We start from the raw sequence: 19,758 nt of genomic DNA on the forward strand, positions 1-19,758 counted from the left end.
ATTGATTTGCAGCTCAATTATTTGAGTTCCTATGGCAGCTATATGATATCGTTTTCCGATTTTAATAAAATTAAAAGCGTAATTTTGAACTGTCAAATAATTAATTAATCAAAAAGTTAAATTAAAATTTTTTTTTAATATTTTTATTGTTTTCATGGGAGCTATATGATATAGTCGTCCGATTTTGATTAAATTAAAACCATAACTCTGAAATATTTACCCATTACTATATGTCGAAGAACTAACAGAAAAATTTAAAAACAGCAAAGTTATAATTTTTTTTGTATTTTTTTTTTCGATTGTTCCTATGGGAGCTATATGATATAGTCGTCGAAGAACTAAAAGACAAAGTTAAAAACAACAAAGTTATAATTTTTTTTGTATTTTTTTGCGATTGTTCCTATGGGAGATATATGATTTAGTCGTCCGATTTTGATGAAATTTAAACCGTAATTCTGAAATATTTAACCATTACTATATGTCGAAGAATTTCTAGAAAAATGAAAAAACAGCAGTTATAATTTTTTTTTGTATTTTTTTCGGATTGTTTCTATGGGAGCTATAAGCTGTAGTCGTCCGATTTTGATTTAAACCGTAATTCTGAAATATTTAACCATTACTATATGTCGAAGAACTGACAGAAAAATTAAAAAACAGCAAAGTTATAATTTTTTGCATTTATTTTTCCGATTGTTCTTATGGGAGCTATATGCTATAGTCGTCCGATCCGGCTCGTTCCGACTTATATACTACCTGCAATAGAAAGACAACTTTTGGGAAAGTTTCATGCAGATAACTTTTAATCTGAGGAACTAGCTTGCGTAGAAACGGATGGACAGACGTACGGACAGACGGACGGACAGACGGACATGGCTAGATCGACTCGCCTAGTGATGCTGATCAAGAATATTTATACTTTATAGGGTCAAAAACGTATCCTGCGTTGCAAACTTCTGACTGAAATTATTATACCCTCTGCAAGGGTATAAAAATATATATCTATTAAATACCAACAAAAAACGAAAAAAATTAAACGAAAAAAGTTAAACGAAACGAAAAAAAACATAAGATGTAAAACGTCTTAACAAATTAATATAAGGTTGTCAAATATCTCTTTCCTTTTTGTCTTTTGAATTTCGGAGCTAAGTACAGAGCGCTACAGAACTCGTATATGGCAGTACTATAAAAGGGTTGACATAACCTACATAACGAAGCTATGCATGATTAGTTTATATTGCGTTGCGTTCAACAGTTATAGGCGTGTAAGCATGGAGTTCACTAACGAAGAAAATCCCCAATTTTAAAGTTTTCCTTTGTTATAGGCAAATCCGCTATATAAAGGATCCGTGAGATTAACGGTTTTTTGGGGGATGATACTCTATCACTTCGAACCGCGAAAGAATGATTTCGACGCATCAGAGCCGGTGATAAGGATCGCCCAAGAGATAGGAATTACTCACCAAACCATTTTAAACCACCTGCAGAAGGCTGTATACAAAAAAAAAAGATTGGTGTTTGGGTGCACACGGCACTACGACGCTCTCTCTCCCTGCCGTTGCCGTCTCTCTTCCTGACCCTCTCTGTGCACACGGCACCACACTCTTTCCCGCACTACCGTTACTAAGGGCGAATTCGCCGAGTATCTGGCCACCGGTAGGCCACTGCTTGTTTGACTGCTTGTTTTTATTCAAGTAAGTTATTCAAATCCTCACATTCTGCCATTACCTCGGGAACGAATAAGAGACCATCTTTGATCATCAGAGGACGAACTGTCTTCCATCAGCACAACGACAGGCCACACACATCTTTGGTGTCGCGCCAAAAGCTCTGGGAGCTCGAACGGGAGGTTCCTTTCCATACACCATATTGTCCGGACATCGCCTGTTTTTCTGTCCATGGCGAACGAGCTGGGTAGTAGGAAATTGGTCACAAAAGAGGCCCGTGAAAATTAACTCTCCTAGTTTTTTGCCAATAGGGAAGCAAGCTCATTATGAAGTTGGCAACTCGTTGGGAACTAGTCATCCAACAAAACGGCGAACATTTGATTCAAATCGGATAATTGCAACCAATTTTATGAATAAGTGAAAATTAAATAAAAATACGGCAAAACTTTTTTTAACCCTTAAATAAAAAAAAAGAATTCTCGACACTTAGCTCGCCTACACTGCGTGCGTTTATTATTTCACCAATTAGTGTTTTTCTATATTACTAAACAAATATATAATATTAACAACAAGAAAGGAAGCAAACTTCGGCAAGCCGAAGTTCTTATACCCTTGCAGCTATTGCAAATATTAAATATACTTGAAAACAATAAAATTATGATTTACTTGCTTGTATGTTTAAATGCATTGATTGATTTGCAGCTCAATTATTTGAGTTCCTATGGCAGCTATATGATATCGTTTTCCGATTTTAATAAAATTAAAAGCGTAATTTTGAACTGTCAAATAATTAATTAATCAAAAAGTTAAATTAAAATTTTTTTTTAATATTTTTATTGTTTTCATGGGAGCTATATGATATAGTCGTCCGATTTTGATTAAATTAAAACCATAACTCTGAAATATTTACCCATTACTATATGTCGAAGAACTAACAGAAAAATTTAAAAACAGCAAAGTTATAATTTTTTTTGTATTTTTTTTTTCGATTGTTCCTATGGGAGCTATATGATATAGTCGTCGAAGAACTAAAAGACAAAGTTAAAAACAACAAAGTTATAATTTTTTTTGTATTTTTTTGCGATTGTTCCTATGGGAGATATATGATTTAGTCGTCCGATTTTGATGAAATTTAAACCGTAATTCTGAAATATTTAACCATTACTATATGTCGAAGAATTTCTAGAAAAATGAAAAAACAGCAGTTATAATTTTTTTTTGTATTTTTTTCGGATTGTTTCTATGGGAGCTATAAGCTGTAGTCGTCCGATTTTGATTTAAACCGTAATTCTGAAATATTTAACCATTACTATATGTCGAAGAACTGACAGAAAAATTAAAAAACAGCAAAGTTATAATTTTTTGCATTTATTTTTCCGATTGTTCTTATGGGAGCTATATGCTATAGTCGTCCGATCCGGCTCGTTCCGACTTATATACTACCTGCAATAGAAAGACAACTTTTGGGAAAGTTTCATGCAGATAACTTTTAATCTGAGGAACTAGCTTGCGTAGAAACGGATGGACAGACGTACGGACAGACGGACGGACAGACGGACATGGCTAGATCGACTCGCCTAGTGATGCTGATCAAGAATATTTATACTTTATAGGGTCAAAAACGTATCCTGCGTTGCAAACTTCTGACTGAAATTATTATACCCTCTGCAAGGGTATAAAAATATATATCTATTAAATACCAACAAAAAACGAAAAAAATTAAACGAAAAAAGTTAAACGAAACGAAAAAAAACATAAGATGTAAAACGTCTTAACAAATTAATATAAGGTTGTCAAATATCTCTTTCCTTTTTGTCTTTTGAATTTCGGAGCTAAGTACAGAGCGCTACAGAACTCGTATATGGCAGTACTATAAAAGGGTTGACATAACCTACATAACGAAGCTATGCATGATTAGTTTATATTGCGTTGCGTTCAACAGTTATAGGCGTGTAAGCATGGAGTTCACTAACGAAGAAAATCCCCAATTTTAAAGTTTTCCTTTGTTATAGGCAAATCCGCTATATAAAGGATCCGTGAGATTAACGGTTTTTTGGGGGATGATACTCTATCACTTCGAACCGCGAAAGAATGATTTCGACGCATCAGAGCCGGTGATAAGGATCGCCCAAGAGATAGGAATTACTCACCAAACCATTTTAAACCACCTGCAGAAGGCTGTATACAAAAAAAAAAGATTGGTGTTTGGGTGCACACGGCACTACGACGCTCTCTCTCCCTGCCGTTGCCGTCTCTCTTCCTGACCCTCTCTGTGCACACGGCACCACACTCTTTCCCGCACTACCGTTACTAAGGGCGAATTCGCCGAGTATCTGGCCACCGGTAGGCCACTGCTTGTTTGACTGCTTGTTTTTATTCAAGTAAGTTATTCAAATCCTCACATTCTGCCATTACCTCGGGAACGAATAAGAGACCATCTTTGATCATCAGAGGACGAACTGTCTTCCATCAGCACAACGACAGGCCACACACATCTTTGGTGTCGCGCCAAAAGCTCTGGGAGCTCGAACGGGAGGTTCCTTTCCATACACCATATTGTCCGGACATCGCCTGTTTTTCTGTCCATGGCGAACGAGCTGGGTAGTAGGAAATTGGTCACAAAAGAGGCCCGTGAAAATTAACTCTCCTAGTTTTTTGCCAATAGGGAAGCAAGCTCATTATGAAGTTGGCAACTCGTTGGGAACTAGTCATCCAACAAAACGGCGAACATTTGATTCAAATCGGATAATTGCAACCAATTTTATGAATAAGTGAAAATTAAATAAAAATACGGCAAAACTTTTTTTAACCCTTAAATAAAAAAAAAGAATTCTCGACACTTAGCTCGCCTACACTGCGTGCGTTTATTATTTCACCAATTAGTGTTTTTCTATATTACTAAACAAATATATAATATTAACAACAAGAAAGGAAGCAAACTTCGGCAAGCCGAAGTTCTTATACCCTTGCAGCTATTGCAAATATTAAATATACTTGAAAACAATAAAATTATGATTTACTTGCTTGTATGTTTAAATGCATTGATTGATTTGCAGCTCAATTATTTGAGTTCCTATGGCAGCTATATGATATCGTTTTCCGATTTTAATAAAATTAAAAGCGTAATTTTGAACTGTCAAATAATTAATTAATCAAAAAGTTAAATTAAAATTTTTTTTTAATATTTTTATTGTTTTCATGGGAGCTATATGATATAGTCGTCCGATTTTGATTAAATTAAAACCATAACTCTGAAATATTTACCCATTACTATATGTCGAAGAACTAACAGAAAAATTTAAAAACAGCAAAGTTATAATTTTTTTTATTTTTTTTTTCGATTGTTCCTATGGGAGCTATATGATATAGTCGTCGAAGAACTAAAAGACAAAGTTAAAAACAACAAAGTTATAATTTTTTTTGTATTTTTTTGCGATTGTTCCTATGGGAGATATATGATTTAGTCGTCCGATTTTGATGAAATTTAAACCGTAATTCTGAAATATTTAACCATTACTATATGTCGAAGAATTTCTAGAAAAATGAAAAAACAGCAGTTATAATTTTTTTTTGTATTTTTTTCGGATTGTTTCTATGGGAGCTATAAGCTGTAGTCGTCCGATTTTGATTTAAACCGTAATTCTGAAATATTTAACCATTACTATATGTCGAAGAACTGACAGAAAAATTAAAAAACAGCAAAGTTATAATTTTTTGCATTTATTTTTCCGATTGTTCTTATGGGAGCTATATGCTATAGTCGTCCGATCCGGCTCGTTCCGACTTATATACTACCTGCAATAGAAAGACAACTTTTGGGAAAGTTTCATGCAGATAACTTTTAATCTGAGGAACTAGCTTGCGTAGAAACGGATGGACAGACGTACGGACAGACGGACGGACGGACAGACGGACATGGCTAGATCGACTCGCCTAGTGATGCTGATCAAGAATATTTATACTTTATAGGGTCAAAAACGTATCCTGCGTTGCAAACTTCTGACTGAAATTATTATACCCTCTGCAAGGGTATAAAAATATATATCTATTAAATACCAACAAAAAACGAAAAAAATTAAACGAAAAAAGTTAAACGAAACGAAAAAAAACATAAGATGTAAAACGTCTTAACAAATTAATATAAGGTTGTCAAATATCTCTTTCCTTTTTGTCTTTTGAATTTCGGAGCTAAGTACAGAGCGCTACAGAACTCGTATATGGCAGTACTATAAAAGGGTTGACATAACCTACATAACGAAGCTATGCATGATTAGTTTATATTGCGTTGCGTTCAACAGTTATAGGCGTGTAAGCATGGAGTTCACTAACGAAGAAAATCCCCAATTTTAAAGTTTTCCTTTGTTATAGGCAAATCCGCTATATAAAGGATCCGTGAGATTAACGGTTTTTTGGGGGATGATACTCTATCACTTCGAACCGCGAAAGAATGATTTCGACGCATCAGAGCCGGTGATAAGGATCGCCCAAGAGATAGGAATTACTCACCAAACCATTTTAAACCACCTGCAGAAGGCTGTATACAAAAAAAAAAGATTGGTGTTTGGGTGCACACGGCACTACGACGCTCTCTCTCCCTGCCGTTGCCGTCTCTCTTCCTGACCCTCTCTGTGCACACGGCACCACACTCTTTCCCGCACTACCGTTACTAAGGGCGAATTCGCCGAGTATCTGGCCACCGGTAGGCCACTGCTTGTTTGACTGCTTGTTTTTATTCAAGTAAGTTATTCAAATCCTCACATTCTGCCATTACCTCGGGAACGAATAAGAGACCATCTTTGATCATCAGAGGACGAACTGTCTTCCATCAGCACAACGACAGGCCACACACATCTTTGGTGTCGCGCCAAAAGCTCTGGGAGCTCGAACGGGAGGTTCCTTTCCATACACCATATTGTCCGGACATCGCCTGTTTTTCTGTCCATGGCGAACGAGCTGGGTAGTAGGAAATTGGTCACAAAAGAGGCCCGTGAAAATTAACTCTCCTAGTTTTTTGCCAATAGGGAAGCAAGCTCATTATGAAGTTGGCAACTCGTTGGGAACTAGTCATCCAACAAAACGGCGAACATTTGATTCAAATCGGATAATTGCAACCAATTTTATGAATAAGTGAAAATTAAATAAAAATACGGCAAAACTTTTTTTAACCCTTAAATAAAAAAAAAGAATTCTCGACACTTAGCTCGCCTACACTGCGTGCGTTTATTATTTCACCAATTAGTGTTTTTCTATATTACTAAACAAATATATAATATTAACAACAAGAAAGGAAGCAAACTTCGGCAAGCCGAAGTTCTTATACCCTTGCAGCTATTGCAAATATTAAATATACTTGAAAACAATAAAATTATGATTTACTTGCTTGTATGTTTAAATGCATTGATTGATTTGCAGCTCAATTATTTGAGTTCCTATGGCAGCTATATGATATCGTTTTCCGATTTTAATAAAATTAAAAGCGTAATTTTGAACTGTCAAATAATTAATTAATCAAAAAGTTAAATTAAAATTTTTTTTTAATATTTTTATTGTTTTCATGGGAGCTATATGATATAGTCGTCCGATTTTGATTAAATTAAAACCATAACTCTGAAATATTTACCCATTACTATATGTCGAAGAACTAACAGAAAAATTTAAAAACAGCAAAGTTATAATTTTTTTTGTATTTTTTTTTTCGATTGTTCCTATGGGAGCTATATGATATAGTCGTCGAAGAACTAAAAGACAAAGTTAAAAACAACAAAGTTATAATTTTTTTTGTATTTTTTTGCGATTGTTCCTATGGGAGATATATGATTTAGTCGTCCGATTTTGATGAAATTTAAACCGTAATTCTGAAATATTTAACCATTACTATATGTCGAAGAATTTCTAGAAAAATGAAAAAACAGCAGTTATAATTTTTTTTTGTATTTTTTTCGGATTGTTTCTATGGGAGCTATAAGCTGTAGTCGTCCGATTTTGATTTAAACCGTAATTCTGAAATATTTAACCATTACTATATGTCGAAGAACTGACAGAAAAATTAAAAAACAGCAAAGTTATAATTTTTTGCATTTATTTTTCCGATTGTTCTTATGGGAGCTATATGCTATAGTCGTCCGATCCGGCTCGTTCCGACTTATATACTACCTGCAATAGAAAGACAACTTTTGGGAAAGTTTCATGCAGATAACTTTTAATCTGAGGAACTAGCTTGCGTAGAAACGGATGGACAGACGTACGGACAGACGGACGGACAGACGGACATGGCTAGATCGACTCGCCTAGTGATGCTGATCAAGAATATTTATACTTTATAGGGTCAAAAACGTATCCTGCGTTGCAAACTTCTGACTGAAATTATTATACCCTCTGCAAGGGTATAAAAATATATATCTATTAAATACCAACAAAAAACGAAAAAAATTAAACGAAAAAAGTTAAACGAAACGAAAAAAAACATAAGATGTAAAACGTCTTAACAAATTAATATAAGGTTGTCAAATATCTCTTTCCTTTTTGTCTTTTGAATTTCGGAGCTAAGTACAGAGCGCTACAGAACTCGTATATGGCAGTACTATAAAAGGGTTGACATAACCTACATAACGAAGCTATGCATGATTAGTTTATATTGCGTTGCGTTCAACAGTTATAGGCGTGTAAGCATGGAGTTCACTAACGAAGAAAATCCCCAATTTTAAAGTTTTCCTTTGTTATAGGCAAATCCGCTATATAAAGGATCCGTGAGATTAACGGTTTTTTGGGGGATGATACTCTATCACTTCGAACCGCGAAAGAATGATTTCGACGCATCAGAGCCGGTGATAAGGATCGCCCAAGAGATAGGAATTACTCACCAAACCATTTTAAACCACCTGCAGAAGGCTGTATACAAAAAAAAAAGATTGGTGTTTGGGTGCACACGGCACTACGACGCTCTCTCTCCCTGCCGTTGCCGTCTCTCTTCCTGACCCTCTCTGTGCACACGGCACCACACTCTTTCCCGCACTACCGTTACTAAGGGCGAATTCGCCGAGTATCTGGCCACCGGTAGGCCACTGCTTGTTTGACTGCTTGTTTTTATTCAAGTAAGTTATTCAAATCCTCACATTCTGCCATTACCTCGGGAACGAATAAGAGACCATCTTTGATCATCAGAGGACGAACTGTCTTCCATCAGCACAACGACAGGCCACACACATCTTTGGTGTCGCGCCAAAAGCTCTGGGAGCTCGAACGGGAGGTTCCTTTCCATACACCATATTGTCCGGACATCGCCTGTTTTTCTGTCCATGGCGAACGAGCTGGGTAGTAGGAAATTGGTCACAAAAGAGGCCCGTGAAAATTAACTCTCCTAGTTTTTTGCCAATAGGGAAGCAAGCTCATTATGAAGTTGGCAACTCGTTGGGAACTAGTCATCCAACAAAACGGCGAACATTTGATTCAAATCGGATAATTGCAACCAATTTTATGAATAAGTGAAAATTAAATAAAAATACGGTAAAACTTTTTTTAACCCTTAAATAAAAAAAAAGAATTCTCGACACTTAGCTCGCCTACACTGCGTGCGTTTATTATTTCACCAATTAGTGTTTTTCTATATTACTAAACAAATATATAATATTAACAACAAGAAAGGAAGCAAACTTCGGCAAGCCGAAGTTCTTATACCCTTGCAGCTATTGCAAATATTAAATATACTTGAAAACAATAAAATTATGATTTACTTGCTTGTATGTTTAAATGCATTGATTGATTTGCAGCTCAATTATTTGAGTTCCTATGGCAGCTATATGATATCGTTTTCCGATTTTAATAAAATTAAAAGCGTAATTTTGAACTGTCAAATAATTAATTAATCAAAAAGTTAAATTAAAATTTTTTTTTAATATTTTTATTGTTTTCATGGGAGCTATATGATATAGTCGTCCGATTTTGATTAAATTAAAACCATAACTCTGAAATATTACCCATTACTATATGTCGAAGAACTAACAGAAAAATTTAAAAACAGCAAAGTTATAATTTTTTTTGTATTTTTTTTTTTCGATTGTTCCTATGGGAGCTATATGATATAGTCGTCGAAGAACTAAAAGACAAAGTTAAAAACAACAAAGTTATAATTTTTTTTGTATTTTTTTGCGATTGTTCCTATGGGAGATATATGATTTAGTCGTCCGATTTTGATGAAATTTAAACCGTAATTCTGAAATATTTAACCATTACTATATGTCGAAGAATTTCTAGAAAAATGAAAAAACAGCAGTTATAATTTTTTTTTGTATTTTTTTCGGATTGTTTCTATGGGAGCTATAAGCTGTAGTCGTCCGATTTTGATTTAAACCGTAATTCTGAAATATTTAACCATTACTATATGTCGAAGAACTGACAGAAAAATTAAAAAACAGCAAAGTTATAATTTTTTGCATTTATTTTTCCGATTGTTCTTATGGGAGCTATATGCTATAGTCGTCCGATCCGGCTCGTTCCGACTTATATACTACCTGCAATAGAAAGACAACTTTTGGGAAAGTTTCATGCAGATAACTTTTAATCTGAGGAACTAGCTTGCGTAGAAACGGATGGACAGACGTACGGACAGACGGACGGACAGACGGACATGGCTAGATCGACTCGCCTAGTGATGCTGATCAAGAATATTTATACTTTATAGGGTCAAAAACGTATCCTGCGTTGCAAACTTCTGACTGAAATTATTATACCCTCTGCAAGGGTATAAAAATATATATCTATTAAATACCAACAAAAAACGAAAAAAATTAAACGAAAAAAGTTAAACGAAACGAAAAAAAACATAAGATGTAAAACGTCTTAACAAATTAATATAAGGTTGTCAAATATCTCTTTCCTTTTTGTCTTTTGAATTTCGGAGCTAAGTACAGAGCGCTACAGAACTCGTATATGGCAGTACTATAAAAGGGTTGACATAACCTACATAACGAAGCTATGCATGATTAGTTTATATTGCGTTGCGTTCAACAGTTATAGGCGTGTAAGCATGGAGTTCACTAACGAAGAAAATCCCCAATTTTAAAGTTTTCCTTTGTTATAGGCAAATCCGCTATATAAAGGATCCGTGAGATTAACGGTTTTTTGGGGGATGATACTCTATCACTTCGAACCGCGAAAGAATGATTTCGACGCATCAGAGCCGGTGATAAGGATCGCCCAAGAGATAGGAATTACTCACCAAACCATTTTAAACCACCTGCAGAAGGCTGTATACAAAAAAAAAGATTGGTGTTTGGGTGCACACGGCACTACGACGCTCTCTCTCCCTGCCGTTGCCGTCTCTCTTCCTGACCCTCTCTGTGCACACGGCACCACACTCTTTCCCGCACTACCGTTACTAAGGGCGAATTCGCCGAGTATCTGGCCACCGGTAGGCCACTGCTTGTTTGACTGCTTGTTTTTATTCAAGTAAGTTATTCAAATCCTCACATTCTGCCATTACCTCGGGAACGAATAATAATAATAATCGTGTTCATTCTTACCTCGACGTCTCTCCTCGAGCTCGCCAGCTTTTACACTTGTTAACTTGTAGCTTTTGAATTATCTGCTTCCTCCAGAAGGTTCCCTCGACGCTCACAGCTCCTAGTGGAGTTCTGCGCCGATCCTCCTTCCAAGTTTTGAATAAGAAACGCTCCCAGTTGTGAGGAAACCGAAACTCTGCCCAGCTAAACCTTCTTACATGTTAGCAAATTCCCCTAAACACAAAGCCAGAGGGGTTGTGTAAATATGTGTCTGAAAAACTGCATATTGATGCTTATCCCATATAATACCACATACTATTAACAGAATTTTGATTAAATTTATAAACTTCAATTTGGGAGTACCTGAATTACTTTTCCCGAAAAACAACATTTGATGGCACTTCTCTGCTCAACTTAAATCATATATTGTAAAAATCGAAAAATGTATTCTCGGTCGTTTGGTAAACACAAGAGTAAATATATACCTGATAATGACATTGACAAGAAATTTAACCCAGATATCATTAACAACCCTGCCAACTCAAAAAATATAACTAGCACGAATTGTTAAGCCCACGATGTTTAAATTGAAAATTGTCCTTACTGGCTCGACTACATCTAACGGTGGTCTACCTATTAAGAAATGCATTAGCGTTATAACTTTATTTTCCTTAATATTTTCCCCAGTAGTATACAATAGAGGTCTGCATAAATGCAACAGTGTTCTGAACTCAAAAAAACTGCACTCATTTCTTGCTGTACAGTACATTCTATAACCCAAAATACAGTGTTCAACATTTTAGTGAATTGAATTGCGTTCACAGCCCTGGTGTTAATTCATATCTGACCATTGAGTCTTAGTAGATAATGTTTAATTGTTTTGAATTTTGTGTAAGTCAATGCGATGTTTATAAGCAATAGTATAAATTAAATCGAATGCCACTTGTCTGGATGATCTGAATTTAAAAAATACTTCTTATAAAAATTAAAAGCTACGTCACTCTTGTGTTTAATACTGCGATTACCACATCTACTTTTCCCAACTCCTGAAAAACTGCAAAAATTATGGAAATTCTCAAAGCCAATGATGAATATAGACCAATCTTAATCCTACCTTGCCTGTCAAAAATTTTAGGTAAACAATTTAAAAAAAAAAAAGAAAACCATTATATAAGGCAAATGCACGAAATTTACCTATAAGTCTTTAATAACACCCAAATTATTTAAATTCTACCCGATTATCCTTTACGATAGGTCGCGGCTATACGTTTAACAGCATATATTAAAACATTAATATTATACAAAAAAAAAATTTATATATTTTTGCAATTTTGTTATAACCAGAGAACTCACATGGAACTTTGTTGTTTGTCATTTCAAAGTATGCTTAAAGGTAAACTACAGCTCTGGGCCATTATTTTGATGTTATTAAGCCTTGAAAATGACCTAAAAGACAAATATCTAAGATTTAAACACGATTTCCTCAAAACTAGGACGCGGTGGAAAATTGTCGGATTCGGATCAGTAAGTTGCAGATAAAATCCTGTTAGAATCACCAGCTTTTATTCTTTGCCTATTTTTATCGACCAATTATATAATTTTTGGAGTAATCAAGTCACTGCCTGAATCCTCTTTTGGTTTTAATTGCTCTTTAGCGACTTTGGCAACATCATTTGGCTGAAACACAATTCACTTCGTTCCTGTTTCAGAACGAACTGGAGGTGACGGTTTAATGCAGGTTTTGGCGATCCCCAAATGAACTATAGAAAACCATGAATTTTCAAAGATTTGTAAAGTGAAGTGGGCAGAAGACAGCGGCAATGACGCGGTTCATATTAAGGTGCCGGTTCCGCCGTGGGTTTACTAATGTATGATCGGACCCGTAGGAAGTGTACCCTCGCATTTGGAAGTTATATCAAATTGTAAGGTGCGTTCCTGCTAGAAACATAACGTTGTTCAAAAAGTTTATGCCGTAAGTCGCAGCAGACGTGGTTAATTTGAACTGCAGAGATGCAAGCATCTGTATCAGTACATTTCGATTTTGCATGCGGTTTTGCATAGTGGTTTCGTGACCTGCTAAATATTTTCAATTTTCGTCTCTCCGTTAGTTGTTCCTGTTCATAGAACACTGCATAAGATGTAGCGTTTGAGGTAAATAAAGGGCCAAATGAGGATCTGCCTTCGGCACCCGAAGGCCGATTGTGAGGTAAATTGAGCACTTTCTGTGTTTTGGGATCGGATCGTGTCGTTGTCTGTCGTTGGACCCGACTCTATAGCTCCTTGTATCTACAGCCTCTTTAGTTTAATGTTTTGGCTGAGCAAGGTTCGGAGTTGTTTAAATTTTCACAAGCGACTGTAGTAATACCTGATGTGAGCAGATTCCTACGATGCAGCTGGTTCTGCAACTTAAAGTTCAGCTGTCTGGCTCCAGCTGGACTTTGAAGAGTGGTTGCGGATTTTTAGTTTTCTTTATTAATTTATCATCTTTTAATAGAAAACCCATTGTCCTACATCCTAGTAGGGGATTTCGGAGAAGATCAAATCGTGTTCATGTTAATTGCTTTAATTTAATTATATATGCATTACGTAAATGTTGCATAAACAGGCATTTGCAAGCCATAACTTATGGAGGCCGTTTACAAAATGCTTAAGTATTAAAGCGTAATTGCTAAATAAATAAAATGTTTGTATAAGTTATATATTTTATATGTCGATTTTAAAAACTAATCTCCTAATCTTGGTGGCCCTTGGCAGAATGTTTAAGCATGAACACGTATAAACATAAGTATATGAGCTGAACATAGCAGCCACGTGAGTCAAACGAAATATATATAGTGACATGCCCATATTCCTATGAGACTCTGCACATATTTAAGCAACACATACACAGTCCCATAACACCCTGAATATACCCATTACTTTACGTATCTACGATATACCCTATACTACCCTAGAATTATTCACCCTTGTAACAAGATCCCAAAATCGAAGGCCAACGGAAAATCCCCAAATATGTTATCACCCAAAACTTTAGACTAAACAACTCACCCCAATTGTCACGTTCACACGTTCAAAGATAATCAAAGTTCGGCTCGCAGACACATAAACTCCTATTTCAATCCAAAGACATTTCAAAGTCGTAAAATCTAAGAGCGCACTTGTATCCAAGAGTCAAGACACTTGAATCCAAGAGTAATTAAGTTTCACTCAAAAGAAACTGAAAGTTCCTCAGAACAATTTCACAACTCACTCAAATCCCGAAAAGCTCGAGACCGAGGCTTGATCATCAACAGAATCAGATCAGCAAGTTAAGTTCAGTTTGAGACCTCAAAGTAATAGGTCGGTGTTCTTCACTAATAAGTTTAAACTCTGTAAACCATCAGTTGAATAAAATAAAATTATATTTTTTTATTTAATCGGAGTTGCAAACATTTAATTGGCGCAGCCGGTAGGATCTAAAAATAAAGTCCTTTTAAATACGGTACTGATCAACAAAAAGATATACTACACAACTAGTTATCTTGATCAGCAAATTGAATAAAGTGCACTTAAAAAAGATCCGCAAAAGAATCTACGTGACGTAAAACCTACGAGTGGTCATAAGACATCCAAAAAATCCAATTCGGTCAGAAATAAAAACATTCTGAAAATAAAATTACGTGACATAAAACCTACGAGTAGTCATAAAACATCCAAAAATCCAATTCGGTCAGATATAAACATTTTAAGAAGCCCAAAACACAAACTCAATAAAAGATGGCAGTCCAACAATTATCAGAGATCCATCTGAACCAGTTATTGGGTCAGATCAAGGAGCTACAGTACTTCGATGGAACACCAGGAAAACTCTCAGGATTCATCAACGAAGTCGAATATTTGTTACAACTGTCCCCAACCCAAGAACCAAGACAGGCACATGTCATTTTCGGAGCAATAAGAAGAGTAATAGTCAACACAGCAGCAGAAACCGTCGCACAATCTGGAGCCAATAACTGGCTAACAACGAAGACAGCTTTAATCACCGCCTTCAAAGATCATAGGCCTTACGAAACAATCATCAAGAAGCTGGCGGAAACACAATTCAAAGGGAGTCTTAGTAAGTTTATAAGCGAATTAGAAAAACAGTATAGGAATGTGTTCGATAAATTAGAATTAGAATCTGATCCATCAGATAAAATCAATTATACAAGAATGTTGGATAGAACAGTTCATATTACCATTGATCGAAAACTTCCCGATCGCATGTATATGTCACTAGAAAGAAAAGATATAACCAGTATTCCAAAATTAAAACAAGCATCTATGGAGTTAGGATTTTATGATGCAAATCCAGAAGAAGAATATACACAAAATAGAAACAACAATAAAAATCATAGGAATAAAGGAAAATATCAGAGTAATAATCAAAGATATTACGATAATCAAAGAAATCTAATGCAACAACTTCCCAGAATAACCAAAATCAATATCAACAACGTCCCATTCCCCCACATTTGCAAGGCAATTACCAAACATTTAGAAACAGTTTGAATCAAGCCAGATTACAAAATCCGAATAACCATCAAAGTTCAAATGATCAGGCTAATACAAATAGATTTAGTGGTGCCCCAGTAAAAAGACAGAGGAAAAGTCAAAGTGGCCAAAATAGGATGGATGTAAATTTTCATCAAACTGCCTCGGAGACCGAAGACACAATCCATATGTAAAAATTGCCTTTCAGAATAAATTGTATAAGGGAATGATAGACACAGGATCATCAATCAACATAATGAATAAAAATTTTGCTAAATTAAAAGAGACAAAGGAAATTTAAAAGTGTATACTATTAGAGGTCCGGTAAAAATACATAAAAGTATCATAGTAAAACCAAGCGTAACATGTCCATCAGAACAAAAATTTTAATAATAATTAAGATATTCTGTTAGGTCGAAATTACCTAGAAGCTGCTAAAGCAAAAATTGATTATGAAAACAAAACAATTAAACTAGGCCCAAAAACATATAATTTCCGATACAACGATGAGGACATGGAAGAAGATAAGACCGCACAGGAGTGCTTTAATCTACCTTCTACAGAAGATCAATCGGTAAACTTCGCGATCCATAATGATTTACGCGAAAACAATGAATTTAGGCTAGAACATCTGAATAGCGAGGAGATTGAAAGTTTAAGAAAGTTCTATTGAATATGGTGACATTCAGTACAGAGAAGGTGAAAATTTGACTTTCACAAGTACTATTAAACATACAATCCAAACTCAGCATGAAGATCCAGTTTATCGTAAGCCATATAAATACCCCCAGAGCGTTGATGAGGAAGTAAATAGGCAAATCAAAGAAATGATAGAGCAGGGAATAATTCGTAAGTCGAAATCTCCTTACTGTTCACCTATTTGGGTCGTTCCAAAAAAGACAGACGCAAGAAAAAATTTAGGTTGGTTGTAGATTATAGGAATTTAAACGAAATCACTATCAATGATAAATTTCCAATTCCTAGAATGGACGAGATCCTTGACAAATTAGGAAAATGCCAGTATTTCACAACCATAGATTTAGCTAAAGGATTTCATCAAATCCAAATGGACAGCAAGTCAATCGCAAAAACCGCATTTTCTACGAAACATGGTCATTACGAGTACACTCGAATGCCATTCGGCCTTAAGAATGCCCCCGCAACTTTTCAAAGATGTATGAACAACCTTTTGGAAGATTTAATCTACAAAGATTGTTTAGTTTATTTAGACGCTATAATTATTTTTTCCACTTCATTGGAAGAACACATCTTATCTCTAAAGCTGTACGTCTCCATTTTAAATCAAGTTTTTATTTAAGCCATTTTAAACGAGCGTGGACCTCGAACGAACACGAACGCATGCGTCTGAATCAAGAAAACAAGAAACCAAGTTAACATAGCTGGATTGCAATCGCAGTCGCAATCGCATTTCGCCCTCGGCCCAGGCGATTGTCCTATTTTATTATGATTTATTCGAGTCGAGAAGAAGCTTTCCTTTTGCCATATGTATTCCACCAAATGTATGTATGCTCTTCTCATCGGGAGATTTAATTTCTATAACTTTCCATATCCTCTAATTTCTTTTCATTTTGTTCAACTAACTCTTTGCCTCTCGCTCTTTGCCGTGTGTCGTCAAAAGCAACCACAAAAAATATATAAATCAAGCAAACAAAACCGAAAAATAACTGAATGATTTGTGCTACAGAAACTATTTTTATGTATAAATACAAAATAATTATATTAAATATATTGTGTAACATTATATATAAATATATACAAAAAAAAAAAAAACAAAAGCAAATTACAAATATGTGCAAGCGAATTATTTAAACAAATTGATCGACATTCGAAAAATCCCAACAAAGAACAAAGCGAAAAAAAAAACACACACACAAAAGTAACTTAATGTAAAATTAAAAAAGAAAACTATAGGCATCAATCAGCAAGAAAAAAGTAATAAATAAATAAAATTTTCCAAAAACACAAAAAAATCTAACTATTTTAAAGATTGTTTATTTCCAAGGTTCGAGTCGCGGTGTGTACAATTGTAAGACGTTGATTTAATATAAGTTTAATATTATTGTTTTAATACATTGTATATTGCACTGCTTTAACAATACAATAATTATCTTTACTGATTTTGAAATCAGTTAAGTTTTGGAAAATCAGGGATGCAAACTTAAAATTACAATTGGATAAATGTGAATTTATGAAAAAGGAAACAGAATTCCTAGGTCATGTTGTAACCACTAATGGTATCAAACCCAATCCAAATAAAACCAATGCTATCACAAATTTCCATACCAAAGACTCCAAAAAAATAAAATCATTTTTAGGATTATGTGGATTCTATCGTAAGTTCATTCCAAACTTCGCTAACATAGTTAAACCCATGACCATCAAATTGAAAAAAGGAGCAACAATAGACACGGAAAACAAAGATTACATAGCAGCATTTGAAAGGTTAAAAGTACTTATTACATCAGATTCGATTTTAATCTACCCTGATTTTAGTAAAACTTTTTCCTTAACTACTGACGCTAGTAATATTGCCATCGGTGCAGTCCTGTCTCAAAATCATAAACCCGTTTGTTATGCTAGTAGGACATTGAATGAGCATGAAATAAACTATGCCACTATAGAGAAAGAACTTCTAGCTATAGTTTAGGCGACAAAATATTTCAGATCATACCTATTTGGGAGATCTTTTGAAATACTTAGTGATCATAAACCCCTTGTCTGGCTTAATAATATTAAAGAACCAAATATGAAACTTCAAAGATGGAAAATTAAATTAAACGAATTTGATTATAAGATCTTCCCGGAAAAGAAAATTATGTAGCAGATGCATTATCGCGTACCAAAATAGAAGAACTAATGCTTGGCGAAGTTGCCAATAGTGTAGATGCAACCATACATAGCGCTTCTGAAGATAATCTTAATTATATATCCATCACCGAACGACCATTCAATTATTTCTCTAGACAAATAGAATTAGAGAAAGGAGATAACGATGAAACTGAGGTAAAGCATTATTTTCACAAATTAAAAATCAAAATAACTTACAAAGAAATGACAGATGACTTTGCTAAAAACATCATTAAAGAATATGTATGCACTAAGAAAAGCGCAATTTATTTCCATAATGATGATGATTTCTTAACATTCCAAAGGGCATACGTACAAATAATAAGTCCCAACAATTTGACGAAACTGGTAAAATGCACGCTTATATTAAAAGATATTTTGACTTATGCCGAATTCAAAAATATGATATTAAAAATGCATAAAGAACTTCTACACCCAGGAATTAAAAAAACTATCAACTGGTTTAAAGAAGAACATTACTATCCAGATAGCCAAAAGTTAATACGAAATATAGTTAATGAATGTGAAATCTGCAACAATGCAAAAAACAGAACACAGAAATACAAAACTATCATTTGAAATAACTCCAGAAATACTTAACGCAAGAGAAAGATATGTCATTGATTTCTATATGGTCGGTAACCAACAATTTTTATCTTGTATCGACATTTATTCGAAATTCGCTACTTTAATTGAAGTGAAAAGTAGAGATTGGCTAGAAGCAAAAAGAGCCATAATGAAGGTATTTAACGACATGGGAAAACCACAAGAAATCAAAGCAGACAAAGATTCAGCATTTATGTGTATAGCCTTGCAAAACTGGTTAAAATCTGAAGGAGTAGATATATCAGTAACAACTAGCAAAAATGGTGTATCTGATGTAGAAAGATTTCATAAGACAGTAAATGAAAAATTGAGAATTATTAGTAACGAAAACAATATAGAGGACCGGTGTACAAAATTCGAAGTAATCTTATACGTGTATAATCATAAAACAAAACACAACACGACTAATAGAACTCCCGCAGATATTTTCCTATACGCAGGAACTCCAGATATTAACACTCAACAAAATAAAATCAATAAAATAGACAGGCTAAATGAAAATAGACACGATTTTGAAGTTAATACGAAATATAGACAAGCACCATTAGTTAAAACTAAGATTACCAATCCTTTCAAGAAAACAGGTTTAATAAGACAGGTTGACAACAAAC

General features: G+C 34.7%; 1 protein-coding gene and 1 long non-coding RNA gene across 3 annotated transcripts in view; both read left to right on the top strand.

Annotated features, from left to right (window-relative positions):
* Positions 1–19,758, top strand: part of LOC128263976 (DEAD-box helicase Dbp80) — a 283,996-nt gene that overhangs the window by 54,258 nt on the left and 209,980 nt on the right. The window lies entirely within an intron of this gene.
* Positions 16,960–17,469, top strand: LOC128263984 (uncharacterized). Its single transcript, XR_008268619.1, has 2 exons — positions 16,960–17,193; positions 17,313–17,469. It is a non-coding gene; the product is annotated as an uncharacterized LOC128263984 (long non-coding RNA).

The sequence above is a fragment of the Drosophila gunungcola genome, unplaced genomic scaffold, assembly GCF_025200985.1.
Source record: "Drosophila gunungcola strain Sukarami unplaced genomic scaffold, Dgunungcola_SK_2 000040F, whole genome shotgun sequence".
Classification (NCBI taxonomy): Eukaryota; Metazoa; Arthropoda; class Insecta; order Diptera; family Drosophilidae; genus Drosophila; species Drosophila gunungcola.